At 33.5% G+C, this 18,874-nt stretch overlaps 1 protein-coding gene across 2 annotated transcripts in view; it reads left to right on the top strand.

Annotated features, from left to right (window-relative positions):
• Positions 1-18,874, top strand: part of IP3K2 (Inositol 1,4,5-triphosphate kinase 2) — a 243,300-nt gene that overhangs the window by 177,195 nt on the left and 47,231 nt on the right. The window lies entirely within an intron of this gene.

The following is an 18,874-nucleotide window of genomic DNA, read 5'->3' as shown; positions in this document are numbered from 1 at the left end:
AAGGCGAAATCATGGATAACTTCGCAAATCCATTTGATTTCCAGGTCATCGTGCAGTTCTTCGTTGGTTACGTAACGATAGGCATTGGTAATCAATCGAAGAATTTCGTTTTGGCAGCGTTGGATGACTAATTGATTTGAATTTAAATAATTTAATTTAAATTTTAGTCCAACCCCATATTTGCACCATTTTCATTTACTGACTAAGGATTATATTTTGCATAAAGTACTATGTCGAAACCAAGGGAAGGCTTGGAAAAGGCTTTACATCAATATTTGGATTAAAAAAGCTATCCTTTAGAAGAAGATCATATATTCAGATCTTCAAAGGAGTGCTTGGCGACGATCACTTGCAGTCCAAACGAGTTTAGCGCTGTTTTGATACATGTAGATCATAGAAGAGTATTATCCATAGCTTTTAGATTAGAAGCAAAAACGAACGCATATGAAGTTCCGTATTTTTTAGATGTATAGTCAGCATGGACAAAGTCCATAAATTGGGTTACGGACTGTTACCTATTCCGAAATATTGCCCAGATTTAGCTCACTGTGACTATTTCATGATTCCAAACCTGAAAAAATATCTGAATGATAAGATATTTGGGTTGAATGAAGAGGCTATCGTTGAAACAAACGCCTATCACGTCAGTCACCTAAGAAAAATTGCTATTTGGAAGGAATAAAAAATTGGAAAATTCTGTACTAAATGTTTGGGTTTGAACTTATCAGACTGGCCTCGTATTATCTTATTTTTATACTAATCTTGTATGAAGTCTGTGCTATAATAAATCATCACGAGTTACTTCGAATGTATATACTAAAAAAACCTCCTTGTGACTTTTGCCAAGTACTGTGATTCTTGTTAGTTCTAAGAGTTTTCTCTGGATAAATTAACTAGTCTGGTTTGAGCGAATTTTACTCTAGATGGTTACTGACAATTTTTCAGGATCCGTGTTGTTACTTGGACTTCCGTCACATGATGGTTTATTATAGTAGTATCAATTAATTTTTTTTAGTTTACAATATTTCGGTTTAGTATGACTTTTTTCTACTGGTTCTGGCTAAATGAATAAAGGATCACAATAATATTGATTTATATAATAATATAAAAGTAGGTTTACTAAGATTTAACCATAAAACAAAGTACATGAGGCTTTATCAACTCAACCTAAATTTACCCGCAATCGATTCGCCGACATGACTTTACACTGTGACCGTAACTGAAATACTAATTCTAAAAAGAATACTACTAATATACTATTTACTCCAACACAAAAAAGATTTAAATTATATACATTTGATTATGCAGTTCTGGATTGTATTAAATTATCTTGCAAAATTTGAGTAAATAAAATGCATAATTGAAATTTTGAAGTTCATTTTCATAATAACCTAAGAATCAAAGGATACAATACTTCACCAAATACTTTACAAAATCTTTGTTAGACATACTGTCAGGTCAATTGAAAAGTCCCCGGCCTACCATACTAAAACACATTTTTCGGCAAAACAAGTTCTTTTTATTCAACATAATTACCTTCAAAGGCGATACACTGACTATAGTACGGTTTGTTCTTTGCTTCAGAATAGAACTCAGTTTCGGTGATCACCTCTTCATTCGACGAACATTTCTTCCCGGTGGGCATTCTTTTGAGATCTGAGAACAGGAAATAGTCGCTTGGGGTCAAATCTGGAGAATAGGGTGGGTGAGGAAGCAATTCGAAGTCCAACTCATGGATTTTTGTCATCGTTTTCACTGACTTGTGACACGGTGCATTGTCTTGGTGAAGTAGCACTTTCTTTTTCTTAAAATGGGGCCGTTTCTCGCCAATTTACGGTTACGGATTTGAAATACGCCGTATCAGCCCGTACATTTGGTTTAGTTTATGCCCAAGCTATTTGCGTTTCGTAACTATATGTTTTTTCCATATCAAACGTCGATCGAAATGCATTTATCTCCCAGATATTTAACGTTGTCTGTTTGCGGAAATTCATGATTATTCAATTTTACTGAGGGACATCTTCTTCTACAAAGAGTGAATGTCACATGGGTAGATTTTGTCTCATTTGCTTTGATACGCCAGGTTTTCAGTCACAATTCGATTTTATTAAAATGATGTTGGAGGCATCTTGTGGCTGATATTGGATCCTCATCTTTCATTTCTCGGTACTGGCTTTCCAATACCTTTCTCCTATTTATTTTATTCTCCATGGAGAGTTTTATATCAGATATCAGATATTCTCCATCTTAACTAAATATATCTTATCTCCCAATCTTTTGATGTATGTTAATAATATTTCTATTGTTAAGCTGTAATTAATTTCTATAGTATTCCTCAATTTGTCATTCTTGAATTTTACGATGAATCTTTGGCCAACTAAATAAATACTATCTATTTTTTTCTCTCCTTCCATATTTGGCACTCCACTATTGAATCTCTTATTTTCCTTCCTGATCTTGTCTAGATTTTCGCTAAATTGCTTCTGTTCCTCTCTTAAATATAATAATGCAGAGAATTATTTTCAATTTTCTTACCTGTTTTAATATACATATTGTTATATTTGTAAGTGCCTGTGCTTTTTTGCACAGCTTTAGTTGAATAACTTCTTTTACAAGGTTGTTTTCATTAAACTCGTCTCCATCTCGTAATTAACAATAAAACTACAATTTTGACGTCATTTTAATGTATGATCTTTTGATAGAATCTAACTAGCATTTTATCTCAGTGGATAGATTTACTCCTTTTTTATAACCTTTTTAAAGTTTTAACAATAGAAAAATTGATAGTCATGGCATTATGTCATTCTTTGTAGAAAAAATGTTTAATATACTAGCATATACCACTGTTTTACTAGATACGGTAATGAATATTTTGTATTTCACCAAGAATGCCGAACCGAATTCAAACAACAATTGAGGCTGATGAGGATATTATTGTTTATAAATTAACTAAATAAGTAAGATTAAATATATGAGAATGTAAAAGGACATTTTACTTTTGTTCTTGAATGACGCCCAAAGTGGAAATTTCTTATTAAACCTTTCGCTGACCTGTCGATGTGGATACGGACCTATGAATTTCATTTGTAAGGATGTTCAGGGAAAAGTAGTACAAACAATGTAGACATTTTCCTGAAAAAATACCTATATCATTACTGAAACCGAGAAATTCAGATACCTATTGTGAACCAGCAATATAAAACTACCGCGAAAAAGTAAAAGCAGAACTCAACACCAATTTGAGGTTAGTTTAACACTGGTTTGACAAAAACAGTACGGCGGAAGCTCCACAATGCACAACATTTATGGGGGGGGGGCCTACAAATTCGAAACCCTTCATAATGGGAACCAAGAGAAGAAGTGGTGCAGCATAAATCCTAAAGACTCGATGATTGAACTACTTTGGTATGGTCCAATGAATTATCAGATGCATTGTTTCTTACAAACGGTCAGGTAAGGAGAACCCAATCAGGTACGAGAGTGTTTCCGTTATGATTTTGGAGACTTAAACATAATTAAACCGTACTGTTGAGTTTTAGAGTAGATTTAGAGAATGGGACTACATTGCTTTGGAAAATTCAAACACTCTACGAATCTTTTCCGTGAAAAATTTCAGCTGGTTTAAAAGCACTAAAACTTGCTTCAAAATCAATATTCTAATCTAAATAACATAAATGAACAAAAATGTTATCAAATATAATTTTTTTTAGTATTATAGTACATCTAGAAATGTGAGTTAATTGTATAGCCACAATAGTTTATAGGTTAGAGTTGTAACCTTTTATCACTATTGTTTTCAAGAATTTTGCATACGTCTGACAACCGGGCGACTCTGACATTCGTTTACGCGTTCGAACCAATCAGACAGCATTGTGTCCCTTTTTAACTAGAATAAAATGAGAAGGAAAATATTGTCTGATTCTGAAACGAATTTACAAGTTGCAGTATGCAATACATCAAACATCTTGATGACATATGTACAAAAAAAATTCAATATACTATAAATGTTAGGTCTTCCCATTATGTTTATGTAAAAAAATATTATGATATTTTGAACCTGGTATATTCCCGAATTTCTGGAGACGGATCTTTAGTACCGAAATCGTATTTTTAATTACCGCTGTTAGTTACAATGACTTGAAACGACCTCAATTGAAAGCAGTTGTTTAATTTCCTAAATGTTTAAGTATACGTATAACGTTTATAAATAATCCATTCCAATAGGAAACATATGTGTTTTTTTTTGTTTTGAATCCAACTCGCTCATTGACATATTTACGTTCATTTTCGATATAATAAAAGAAAAACGCTCGGAAAAATAATATTCAATTCGAATTAATTACATTGTTTTGTGTAAAACATTACATATTGGGTTTTTTTTGTTAAAATTAGAGATGCAACCGGATCTAGTTTTATCGAAACCGCTTCGTATAGTTTATAAATAGCATATATGTTATATTATATAACCGGTAGTACTGTGGCTACTGCTCTGAGGGAGAATTTATACCTGTTTAGGGTAAAATGATGTGGCTCGGTGAATGGAGGTAAAACGAAATAAAACAGTGGTGTTTACATGATGTGACCGTTATTTATTGGCAATATAAAAAAAATGTGAAAATACAAATAATAAAACGGATGGCAGCGGAGTTACCTGAAGACGAGGCTTGGGCAGTCGATGGTGGCACGTCTTAACCAAACGAGGGTTGAGCACTGAATGACCGAAATACCCTTCAATAATATCCCAGATAAACGTCTCGGGGTTGTCGCCAGCTATTCGGTGTCGGGTTCCAGTTGGCACCCCGCCCGTGTTCAACATCTGGGATTATATTTCTGGGTATTTTGTAGACCGTTATTCCACGATGTAAAATTCGACATACCTCAAGTCGCTACAATACTCGGTTGTGGTTGGTACGGTTGCGATCTGGTACGGCTGTTGATATCTTCCGGTCCTACAGATACCGTTGCATCATCGTCGCTTTGGCACTTGAATGTGGTCCATCGACGACGTTGAAAACAAGCTATTCTTCAGACAGGGCTCCCGTAATCGACGCTGTGGGAGGATCGACTGTTCGACGACGTGGTAGCTTATTTTCTTCGACGACGAGACGTTAGCAATTCTGGTACTTCGGCGAAGACATAACGAGTCTACGGTGACTGCAATCGGTACCTAGCTTCTGGAGCTGCTCTGTGACTAATCCGTAGTCACATACGTTAGGTTAATTCAGAAAAAACAAATAACGACGGTATCCGACCGAAGCTGCCCAAAGCCTTTTAAATCAAAATATCTGCCATTATGACGGAGACGGCGAGCGAAGGAAGACATTATGATTTAAACATAGCGCCGAAAGAAATGTTTAGCCGAGACGCTGATGATTAAGCAGTGATGTAAAAATATTCAAAAGATTGTGAAATAAAAATTTTGACAAAAAAAAATTTTAAAAAATGAATTGGAAATAATGAAATTAATCGGAATAAAATGAAAATGAACCTTGAAGGTAAAATTGAAAACGAATCGAATTAAAAATATTTAAAATTTTGAAACAAAAAAAATATAACGGTCACGTAAAATACACCATTTTCTACGTACCCTCCATTCACGAGTCCAAACCCAATTTTGCGAAAGATCACGTCGGGGTCACCACTTTAGGGTAAAATGATGTGGCTCGGTGAATGGAGGTAAAACGAAATGAAACAGTGGTGTTTACATGATGTGACCGTTATTTATTGACAATATAAAAAAAATGTGAAAATACAAATAATAAAACGGATGGCAGCGGAGTTACCTGAAGACGAGGCTTTGGCAGTCGATTTTGGCACGTCTTAACCAAACGAGGATTGAGCACTGAATGACCGAAATACCCTTCAATAATATCACAGATAAACGTCTCGGGGTTGTCGCCAGCTATTCGGTGTCGGGCTCCAGTTGGCACCCCGCCCGTGTTCAACATCTGGGATTATATTTCTGGGTATTTTGTAGACCGTTATTCCACGATGTAAAATTCGACATGCCTCAAGTCGCTACACCTGTTTTACCGTCAGTGTCTCTCTGTATTACATTTCAACCAGTTTCGTCTTATTTCCGTAAAATAAAACACTTTTTTGAATGAAATAATCGTTTTCTAGCTTAAAAACTTTTCAAATTTTATAACTGGCGCTGTCAGTGGGACAAATTAATTATCAAAAATACAGGTTGACGTTACTTTGGCAATTGTTCCGCAGTTACTCGAAGCTTTTTTCTTGGTGTAGTTTTTTTTATTAACTACATCTTACATTCGATATGCTCAGTACAATCTTAATTTTCAAATTAATTTATTGCTACTTTCCTGTTGTATTTGCATTAATAAACAAGCGAGCCCTGTACTGGATATATCACTATGTATTTCCCAAATTAGAATAAAAATAATCTGTTTAAGCTAAAGTTAAAAACACGTCGCTATGTTTTGCAAACTTGTTTCATGTTTAGGGCAAATGATGTGGCTCGGTGAATGGAGGTAAAACGTAATGAAACAGTGTGTGACCATGTTTATGTGTGTGTGACATGTTTACATTATGTGTCCGTTATTTATAGGCTATATAAAAAAATGTGAAAAATACAATTACATAAAACGGATGGCAGCGGTGTTACCTGGAGACGAGGCTTAGGCAGTCGATGGTGGCACGTTTAAACCAAACGAGGGTTGAGCACTCAATGAATCGAAATACCCTTTAATAACATCCCAGATAAACGTCTCGGGAATGCCGCCAGCTATCTGTTATCGGGTTCTAGTTGGCGCTGCTGACACCCCGTCCGTGTTCAACATCTGGTATTATATTTCTGGGTATTTTGTAGACCGTTATTCCACGATGTAAAATTCGACATGCCTCAAGGTCGCTACACATGTTTTAGGACGAAATCTTGAATCTCTTCGTGTATCCATATCATTCCAAGGTCATGGTGCAGCTCTTCGTTGGTTACGTCGCGATAAGAATAGGCAATTAATCGCAGAACTTTGTTTTGATTGCGTTGGGTTACTAGTTGGTTTGATGTTTTAGTGCAACCCCATATTTGCACCCCATAGCTCCAAATATGCTTTATGGTCGACTGATTAATCAATTTCTTTGATTTTAGATCAAGTTGAGAATATTTCCCAACTAACCAGTACAGTTACTTGACTTTGAATCTAATTCGCTCTGCTTTTTGTCTCACATGATGTTTCCAGTTTGACCCAACATGGAGATATATTCCGAAGTATTTAGCTAATTCTGCTTGAGAAATCGATCATCCATCAAGTGACACAATTAAGTTTTAACAAATTAGCATGAACAGATTTGGAGCTATTAAGCTGTATTTTCCAGTTTCTGGTCCATTTGTAGATATTATTCACCGCTACTTGTACTTTTTCTATAGCCTTAGACAGAGATACATCTTTTGCCATAATAACTGTATCGTCAGCAAAAGTACTGTTTCTTTTGTTGTTGGGATATCAGTAGTATAGATCATATATAGAAATGGTATCAAGACACTACCTTGTAGAACTCCAGCCGAAACAGGTAAGGTAAGTGTTGAGAATGCCCTTTTTTTTCAGTTTATTAGCCGTAAGCTATTGGATTACGGAGCCTCCAAAATTTATAAAACTGTTCTGTAGAGGGTACTATGGAAATTTGGGTAGAAACATTGGCGTTTCGAATTGTGGCATAGTGTTACATTATACGACTAGTACTGCACTGGCTACGCACTGCAGCGTAATTTGTGGGGTCATCTCCTAAGAATGGTGTTAAAAAATTTCTTCATTGTCTTCTTTCCGTAAAATAAAACAGTTTTTTTAATAAAATAACATATTTTTTTCACATTTTATCATCAAACCTTTTCACATTTTATAGGTTTCCAATAAAACAGCCTATATACGTCATAGATGATGTCGAATATATTGCCAATTGCAGTAAGAGGTAAATTTCTTTTTAAGCTTGGAGAAGATTTGTCCTTCTCATTTTATCCCAGTCAAAGAGGGTTGAATATCATCTGATACGTCGAAATATGTAGTCGAATCACCCTATAAAATTCGATTTGGATTGGTACTGGTGTGTGATGTTGCTAAATATTCGCAAAATTCTTCAAAACCTTGTAAGACAGACCTTAAATTTAAGGCGACAACATTGCGACGTACTTACGTCATATATTTTGATGGCGTAGGTATGCTGTTTTATTGGACGGGTTACATATTTGGTAGTACACGTGATCGAAATTCGGGGAATTTGATTGATTAGTTTAAACATCCATTACAAGCACTTTTATAGAATACATTTTCTTTTTAAGACACCTACTTGGCATCATGTCATGATGCGCCACATTCCAGCTCATTTCGACTCATCGGTTTGGATTTAGAAACAACCTACTAGACAGTTTTCGCTAGTAACTTTTCTTTCATATTGTTCTTAAAGTTCAGATCTAAGATTTCATACCCAAACATAATTAATGTTTGATGAATTTACCCACACTGGTTCACTCCAGATTATCTTAAAACAATTTTGTGCACCTCACAATTGGATACCGTAGATCCACACTGGTCTCAACATTTCCTCGTAACGGTTTATTTGTATGTGAAATCTACATGTGTAGACATCGTAGCATACAACTCTATCCGTGGTTTCTTAGCCCACTCAATAATGTTATTGACAACTCTAGTCCATGTAGTTATTACTTGTACCGAGTAGTACAGTATCATCAGCAAATATGTCATTGTCATATTTAGGGATATCACTAATATAGAGCGAATACAACGTTGCTCAGAGAACTTTTGTATCTTATTATGAAATAATGATTGGATATATAGGATTCTAGCTCACTTCCCTAAGTAATGTTTTTAGCTTGCATTCGAAGGACTGATGCCATAGTTTATCAATGGTTTTGGCAACGTCAAGAAATCTGACAAGACAATTTTCCTTCTTTTAAGTTTTCTCAATTATTTTCTAATTTAGTTTCTAAATTCAAACTAGTGAGTCAGAATGACCTGTTTCTTGCAATAATTATGTTAATTTGAGGCACTTTATCAACAAATTGGTAGCAGTGGTTTTGGTCGATCTAACGCTTTATGGTTGGATGAGATACATGGCTTCCGCAGTCTTTCACTGCATAGGCACAAATTCTAATCGGAGTGTAACATTAAATAGATATGCTAAAACTAGCATTCCATTAATAAATAGTAATAAAATATTACGCCCTTTTTTGGCAGTTGATTAAGTATTTAAACACTTATTAGAATCTTTCATTTCAACTTCAACTATTCTCATTATTCGCATTTTCCCCTAGTCAAAACTCCTCTGGCAGCATTGATTACAAGTGATTTTTCAAATAAATAGTAGTACGTCTCTTCCGCGAGTAACTTTTTTACATACTTTAAACTGCAACTTCTGCGGGTCATTTTTGGGTACTATAAAATAAGTCCAGATACTACCTTTTATTGGTGGCGACATTTCACTTAATATTTATAACGTAATATTAATCAACCATGAAAAAACTATGATAAACATAGTACACAAAAAATGTCATTAGAACAAAACAATCAAAACCTGTAGGAACATGTCACCAATGTGTGCCTTTCTGTTAGCAGTCGGTTAGCAAACACGCGTTGTTGATATTGAAACTCTTCTGAATTTGGTTGGCAATTTCTTTTAGAGTTATTGGGTTTATAACTGGTCTGTAACTATGTTAGTAGGGTGAAATTGTAAAATATTTGCTAAGTACTCAACCCGTCTTATATTTTTTGTTCACTCCTCATTTCCTTTACAAATCAGCAAGTTTTCGTAATTGATAATTTTAATTTCTAAAAAAAAAATCTTCTTAGATCGATACATTATGATGAATTAATATTTATTATAATTTAGTCACAAAAACTTGAACTAAGGAATAATAGCAATGAAGTGAACCAATAAAATGTCTTCACGGGTCTTTTATCAATCGTATTAATTTAAATGTTTTTGCAATTTTGAAAATATGCAAGCAAAATCACTTGCATAACATTCTGCTCAGTCAATGTCGTTATAATGAATGAGTTTGAACCTTGTTATAGATAGCTGTGACGCTACGTTATTAATATTATTATATTATTTCTAATAACAGACTAATGACGACTGAGAACGTTAGAAAAAATTGGGTTTTTATCAACTTTCTTGATAATTTTAATTATTTTAAATACGACCATCTAATTTCCCAAATTTGTGTCGATAATGTGCCCCGTTAACATAATTTGCTACGTCATTTTTGAATTCTAATCAATCATTAGGATTTATCATCTTTCGGTTGACGTCATATTAAAACCCGATTCTTTTTTGTTATTTAAGTATGCTAGTTCTTCTTCATACACGCTGTTGAAATGAAAGTTAAGCAATTGTGAGGCGAAAATATCTTCGGGAATATCCTTGTTCGTTCTTTATTTCTCGAAAAATCCAACAAACTTATTCCGAAAAAACAAGAATTTTGCGCGAATTATGTTTACCACTTGTTGGTGATGTAACTTTCTAGCATATGTGCAATATTGTTGCTATACCACCATAGAATTATCCCTAAGAATTGCTTTCATTCCTTTGTTAAATTGCACTAAGTGTATTTTTATTTGAACAAGATATCTATAAAAGAATCAATAGTATATTACATTTACTTTTTATAAATTAATAAATAACACTCTATAAAATATTAGTGAAAATTATTTATTAGTTATAATTTTCAAATAACTTTGTTTTGATTCAATACCAATCGGTCACCAGTCTAGGTCTTGTTAGGCTAGATTTAAGATAATCTCACATTATGTTTGCTTTTAGCTTGACTGTCTTTTATCTAATCGTTTTTAATTGATATATTGCAATAACTGTACAATTGGGGAAGTAACTTTTACTATGCCCTTGATTTAATTTGATTAAGTTGACAAATGGTGCAATGTCATTGGAGAAACTAGTGAAATACCTAATATTTAGATTATTTATTATGCTGTTTTGCCCCGAAAGTAATATATTTGACGCAGAAAAGGAGTCAACTATAGCTAATATAAGTTACAGGTGTATCAAAAGACATCATTCTCACGAAAATACTACATAACTCCTTTCCTAAACTCTAATATAGATACTGTTTAGAACCAAACTGTTGTCATAAATAAAGATAACAAAGGTAAACAAGTCTGCTCAGCTATATTCCTAGGTGTAGCCCAAGCCTTAAGAAAATATCAGCAAAACGGCGCTAAACTCCTGAACTCTTAGATCAGCCAAAGGTTGAGTAATAAAGAAAGACAAAGCAAAGATATGCAGTAAAAATGTCAGTTTCCTACATGGACGTGTGGAAGCCAGTTGTGTGGATGTTTTGCAAAAAATATTGCAAATTAAGTTAAACAATTTTTCTAGAATCTCCTACAATCTCCTAAGAATCGCACAAGTTGAAATTTTTGAGTTTGAACTTTGTTATAGATAGCTGTGACGCTGCGTTATTAATATTATTATATTATTGCTAATAACAGAATAATGACGACTTAGAACGTTAGAAAAAATTGGATTTTTATCAACTTTCTTGATAATTTTAATTGTTTTAAATACGACCATCTAATTACCCAAATTTGTGTCGATAATGTGCCCCGTTAACATAATTTTCTACGTCATTTTAGAACCGTTTTAGAATCCTAATCAATCATTAGGATTTATCATCTCTGTTGTTTAAGTATGTTAGTTCGTCTTCATGTGTACGATGTTGAAATGAAATTTAAGAAATTGTGAGGCGAAAATATTTTCGAGAATATCCTTGTTCGTTCTTTATTCCTCGAAAAATCCAACAAACTTATTCCGAGAAAACAAGAATTTTGCGTGAATTATGTTTACCACTTGTTGGTAGTGTAACTTTCTAGCATACATGCAATATTGTTGCTATATCACCATAGAATTATCCCTAAGAATTGCTTTCATTCCTTTGTTAAATTGCACTAAGTGTATTTATTTGAACAAGATATCTATAAAAGAATTAATAAATAACAGTGGATAAAATATTAGTGAAAATTATTTATTAGTTCTAATATTCAAAACTTTTTTTTAAAATAACTTTTTTTTGATTCAATACCAATAGGTCACCATTCTAGGTCTGAAAATAATGTAGGTTCAAATAATCAAATAGTTAGGCTAGATTTCAGATAATCTCACATTATGTTTGTTTTTAGCTTGACTGTCTTTTTTCTAATTTTTTTTAGTGATATATTGCAATAACTGTACAATTGGGGAAGTATATTTTACTATGCCCTTAATTTAATTTGATTAAGTTCACAAATGGTGCATTCTCATTGGAGAAACTAGTGAAATACCTAATGTTTAGATACTTTATTATGCTGTTTTGCGCCAAAAGCAATATATTTGATACAGAAAAGGAATCAATTATAGCTAATATAAGTTACAGATATATCAAAAAACATCATTCTCACGAAAATACTACATAACTCCTTTCTTAAACTCTAACATAGATACTGTTTAGAACCAAACTGTTGTCATAATTAAAGATAACAAAGGTAAACAAGTCTGCTCAGCTATATTCCTACCCCAAGCCTTAAGAAAATATCAGCAAAACGGCGCTAAACTCCTGAACTCTTAGATCAGCCAAAGGTTGAGTAATAAAGAAAGACAAAGCAAAGATATGCAATAAAAATGTCAGTTTCCTACATGGACCTGTGGAAGCCAGGTGTGTGGATGTTTTTCAGAAAGTATTGCAAATTAAGTTACAAAATTTTTTTAGAAAAATCTCCTAAGAATCGAACCAGTTGAAATTGTGCAGTGGATTGTATTTAACAGAAAAAAACAGCAGTCTTAATAAATATATTACAACTAGAGAGAGAAAGATCAAGAAAGGACTAAGTTTTCATATATATGTTACATTATACGACTAGTAATTCACTGGCTATGGATATCAATGTGATCTGAGGGCATTCTATGTGTTTTGAATGGTGTTACGACTAAGTTATCTAAAAATAACCTAGGGATGATTTCTAAATGTTTTTACCCTCAGCGTCGCTTTGTATCGCCGTTCAAGAAGTCGCCTCTTCTATCCGTTAAATAAAAACAGTTTTTAAAATAGTGTATTAATTTTAAAAAACTAGAAATAACTATTTCAACCTATCAAAAGATATTTAGTGAGAAAATTTGTCAAAATTGTTGGTATAATAAATAAAAACCGTAAATGTCGCCTCTACCACTGATCGAATCAAGCCGGCTAGACAGAAGAGTTGCAGCTAAACGATAGCAATTTTAATTTGGTTGAATAAGACGTATCTTCAAAATATGTGAAAATATAGTATTGTTATAATTATGATTTTTTTCCTTTTTTACTACACTGGTAACAGTTCGCTAACTACGCCAATGACGTATAAGTAACGTGTGGTTTTTTAGAATTAATTTCTCAGAATTAGAATATTTCTTAATAATATCTTGGACATTTATCGTAGGAAATTTGGACTTTAAAGATTGCGTTGAAAGAATATTGGGTTTCTTATTGACCACAAAAGATGTCTAATTATTGAAATCGTTCAGCTCAAGACAACTTTATTTTAATTGTATAAATATTTGGTCAAGTTAGTAAAGGGTATTTTAAAATAGATATTGTTGTCGATATTGTGTTAACTTATTTTTCAGAAACGCTTTGTTGCGGTTAAAGTTTGCTAAGCTTTCGTTTTGTAGCCCACAACCAGAAACAAGTGAAACCGAAGACCACCCTATGATTGTCTTGTCCATATTATGTCTTAATTATGTAACACTGCCGCTGCTACAAAATTATATTAAATTCGCCTGATTTATCTCATCATCGAAACATCGAAGTACATATATTAAGTTATTTATTACAACGATTGTTATGTACATATTTTATTTTAAAATGTTTTTTATTTGTGTTAAAAATCTAAATTTAATTATTTTTTACTTTTTGAGTGTGTTTCTTATTTATTTTTTTAATTTGATTCAATTTTTTTATTAAATATATTTTATTTTCTTCTTTTTAGTGTTAGATATTTACTCAATAAATTACACAGTTGTTTTATTAAGGAACGCTTCAGGCCGATATCTAGCCTAGGTGATTCAACTAATGTTCTAACCAAATTAGAACAACAAAAAGTTGTTGCCCCAAAGCGTAAGAACTGAGCGCTCTAACCGTTACACCATAGAAGCAGTTGCCTGCAATATTTCTACGAATTCTCATATGATGTTGTTAGTGTTTAAAAAGCAAACTAAAAAGCTGTTACACTGAACTACTTCCGATTTTCCATCACATTGTAGGAATGTTCGTCGGGTCGGTCGGTCGGTCGAAACGTATGGCTGCTGCCGCTGCGGTTATCTATCAGAACACTCACTACTATTTTTGGAAGGAATTTGCACGGGAACTAAAAACACGGATTGAATCAAAGTTGTTTATTTTAACTTGCGATTGATATATGTGGTCGATGGGAGAATTGACAGGATATTAGGTTAAGGTGAAGGAAGTACGGTAGCGCTGTGGAAATGGTACTGTTACAGGGGGACGGTGATAAGAAAAGAGAGCGAGACGTCGTCGTGATGGCCTTTTATACTCCAGAACTGCATGGTACCAATCCACCGGCGTTGCCAACCTTTGTAGTTGTTAATGGTGAATTGGTGGTGGCCTAAAGGGTCGTGGCGGTCGCCACATAACTCCCCTCCTAGTGGAACAGCCGTGGAACGTACCTATATGTGGTGCAAGTTCCGGAATGCACCCGCAATCACGCAAACAAACGCCCGGGGACTGCTGATGAGATGGGGATCCCAACCTGAGCGAGGAGTTTTACGGGATCAGCTGCCATCGGAGCTGTAGCAGGACGTCGTTCGTCTTGAGGCGTTTAGCTTTGTTTGAGGGTACCTGTAAATGTGTTACGTGTCCCGTTTCGTGTTGCGAGGGTGCTCATGTGTTGCTGGTATACATGATGGGCTTCTGTGGTTTTCGTCCATCAGGCTAGTCTCGTGGGATGTCATCGACCACGTGATGTTGATGAGTTCCGTTCCTCGTGCTATCCTTCCATGCACGTGTCAAGCACCTGTCGAGTGGCTTATGTTGAGTTGATTTACCTGTTAGGCACTTTGATCACGTCGGGGTCACCAATTGTAGGAATGTTCGTCGGGTCGGTCGGTCGGTCGAAACGTATGGCTGCCGCTGCGGTTATCTATCAGAACACTCACTACTATTTTTGGAAGGAATTTGCACGGGAACTAAAAACACGGATTGAATCAAAGTTGTTTATTTTAACTTGCGATTGATACATGTGGTCGATGGGAGAATTGACAGGATATTAGGTTAAGGTGAAGGAAGTACGGTAGCGCTGTGGAAGTGGTACTGTTACAGGGGGACGGTGATAAGAAAAGAGAGCGAGACGTCGTCGTGATGGCCTTTTATACTCCAGAACTGCATGGTACCAATCCACCGGCGTTGCCAACCTTTGTAGTTGTTAATGGTGAATTGGTGGTGGCCTAAAGGGTCGTGGCGGTCGCCACAACATCATTTTAGCAGTAACATTATACATACATACCTGATCATTTTGTGAAAATACAAATATGTGAAAATTGTATACGTGCCTTTGAAATTTGAGGTTTTCACTCGATTTCCCCCAACAGATCCCGACTTTGTTCCAATGGGACCACCTCGGAAAGAGTGCACCTTTCCGCACGCAAAGAATTTTGAATATCGATCTTTAATTGACGGAGAAATCGACGAACATTCATTAAAAACTATACAGCCGAACAAGGAACCTCTTCCTTTTCTGTTTTTTGAGTTTGTTAAAAATTATTTGTTATCAAGTGCACCAAGAGAGTCCCCAAAGAAGTGGGAAATTGGTCATCTGCGAGACTAAAGAATAATTGACTATGTAAAATAAACTTAGAGTTTGAAATGTAAACTATTACTGAAATGGAAATTATGAACTGATGTTAGCTTTTTTTGGACGCTAAGAAATTTTCTAAAGATCGTTCGAAGTAAATAGGAATCCGTTCAGTTCTTATGTTACTTTTTGACGCACTTTCCTACTGCTGAGTTTTGTTTTTCATCTTCTTGCATTCTGCGAGTGAAGCAAGCTGTGAGTGTACTCGAAGATGACACTTTGAAAAGATCAAATGTACTAAAGCGTTGACCTGAATCGAATAGGTAAGATATATAATATTAACCATTAAGGACATCCTAATGATCTAATGCAGACTTAATGGGGACTGCAGACTTCCTTCAGTTGAAAAGTACAATGATTTTCAAGATGGCGATTTACATGTACATTAATAATATTAGGTATTATTAAGTTTTTATAAAAATACGGTGCATGAACTTTCTGTAAAATGGTTTCAATACAGTGTCCTTATGTAAATATGGTTCATGGACTTGATGTAAATATATTTCAAAATTATCTCTATATAAATATGGTGTGATTCGCTCAGTTTTCTTTTCAGATTTTTGTAATAAAAAGTTTTTAAAAAATATATAACTTCTTTTCCCAATTTTTGTTTACTTGGTAAACAGAATTACACTTGCACTTATTAAAATATAATATGTATATGTTACAATTATTCGTATATATTTGACTTCTGAATGGTAATATTTAATATAAAATGTTTCATAATGATAACTTTTCACAAAACTCCATTATTACTTAAATTATGTTATTTGTTCATCATTCGTATAAGTTTCAGTTCCATATACTTTTTGGTTTATGTTTAGAGTGAGGTTAAATGACTTACCAGATTTCTGTGAAGTCACCATAACGGCAAACAATCATATAAATATTAAAATATTTGTAATTCTTAAACAAAACACTTTGTTTATTGTTTGGGACTAGAAAACTAAACTTCCTGTGTCCCATAGAAATTTTACTCGACTGATCTCATGCCGAACAATTGATATAGCTTCGTGTCTATTAAACTGGTCAGCGGGCAACAAAAAGACAAGTTTGTTTATTTTAGTGAATAATATATGAAATATTTTTAACAAATAAATTGAACCGATTTCAAAAAATAAATAAGTAACTCACTAAAAATAATCAAACTTAGATATCTAACACAAATAATAACATTTTAAAATAAAATATGTTTTTTAATAATCGTTGTAAATAAAATTAAATAAAATAAACAAAAACCTTCTTTAACCTACACTTATTTTATATTCTACTATATATACATAATTTAGCTTAATAACTACCTAAACCCATTTATATATTTTCAATATTATTTTAGCTACTACCAACTAACTACTTTGAAGTCGGTGTCGAACCCAAATAGTTATATTAATTTAGATTTGTTTTGTTATATGTCACAAAATTATATTATCATTTTTGTATTTTTTATGAGATCAAGGGAAGTTACACTCGAGATCATCCTGCCACTAAGGTTAGTAGGCCTCTCTAGGATTAAGCTAAATTCTCAAATAAATAAATATATAAATTAACAGTACTAGTGCTAGTTCACCAGCCCTTCAGCTCCAGCTCCAGCTATGATGAATGTGCAATGCGTACAAGGGAAAAAGCCAAAGGCCACAAACTAGATACGCTGCCAGCAAGAACCGGCCAGAGCAGAAACCACTTTCGGAAGTGTTTATGTATACTTCAAGTTATCCATAGATCATAACTACACATCAGCAACTTTGACAATTTTGGTGTTAATTTCTGGTTTATAAAATAGTTATAATTTATAATTAAAGTTGCAACCATGACACTATTATCTTTGAATTATCATAATTTAAAAATTATGAGGAATATACGACGATAAAAAATAATAGAATATAGTAGAATAAAATAAATAACGATAAATGGATAAAAGAATAAATATGTAGAGGACAATGAATATAAAATAAATGCAATATAATAAATGAAGAATAATAAGTATGGAATAATAAACGGAGATTTAGTAAATTACAAATGAGAATTAAAAGGAGAAAACTGCAATATTCGGTGAACAAATTCGCCTTTTGATGAAACTCAGCTTGGACGACACGAAACACAGTAAAATAATGTGAATAAGAAAAGGCTGGTGACACTGAGCATCGCGTCTTCAGAAATGATCTCTTATGAATTTCTAACGTCCGTGGGCAGACGACAGTAAAAGACTTCTCCATGAATTACATTTTGTTGAGATAATATAGTTATTTCATAGGCAGCAGATAATACGAAAATAAGTGTATAAGGTATGAATTAGTAGTAAAATATTATCATTTTGTGACACTATACTTTTGTAGATTGTTAGGGAACAAAGAATTGGTCATTTTTAAGTTAATTAATTGAAAATATTGGTATAAGGTATGAATTATTAGTAAAATATTATCACTCTATAACACTAATTTTGTAGATTGTTATGGAACAAAAGATATGTTAAATAATATGGAATCAGAACTTATTTGAAGATTATTGTAAAGGTAAGAATTTTTCTGTCTTACCTGTAAGTATAATAACATATAGAGAGAAAACGTATACAAACATGACCATATTTTATTCTTACCTTTACTATAATCTTCAAATAAGTTCTGTTTCCATATTATTTAACATAAAATTATATCCTTTGTTTCACAACAATCTACAAAATTATAATATAAAATGATAATATTTTATTAATAATTCCTATCTTATACATTTATTTTTGCATTATCTGCCGGTAATTTTGCCTATGAAATAATTATATTACCTCAACAAAATGATACCTAATACTAATACTAAAATGCAAAATTAACCTAAAAATGACATCGGACCATAACGAAGACTGTGGTACCAAAAGCCTGTAGAAAAGGACGCGAGTTGTGAAAACTGGCAGGCTAGATTAGAACAAGTGCGCATGTGCAATCCTATCCAATAGACACTTGTATAGCCATGGATGAAGAGGTCTTTTACTATCGTCTTCCGTGGGCATGTTAAGA

This window comes from Rhynchophorus ferrugineus, unplaced genomic scaffold (genome assembly GCF_030347505.1).
Source record: "Rhynchophorus ferrugineus isolate W39M unplaced genomic scaffold, kcgeb_rfMv2 rfM11, whole genome shotgun sequence".
Taxonomy (NCBI): domain Eukaryota; kingdom Metazoa; phylum Arthropoda; class Insecta; order Coleoptera; family Curculionidae; genus Rhynchophorus; species Rhynchophorus ferrugineus.
The sequence above is the reverse complement of the archived record's forward strand: the minus strand, read 5'-3'. Positions and strand labels throughout refer to the sequence as shown.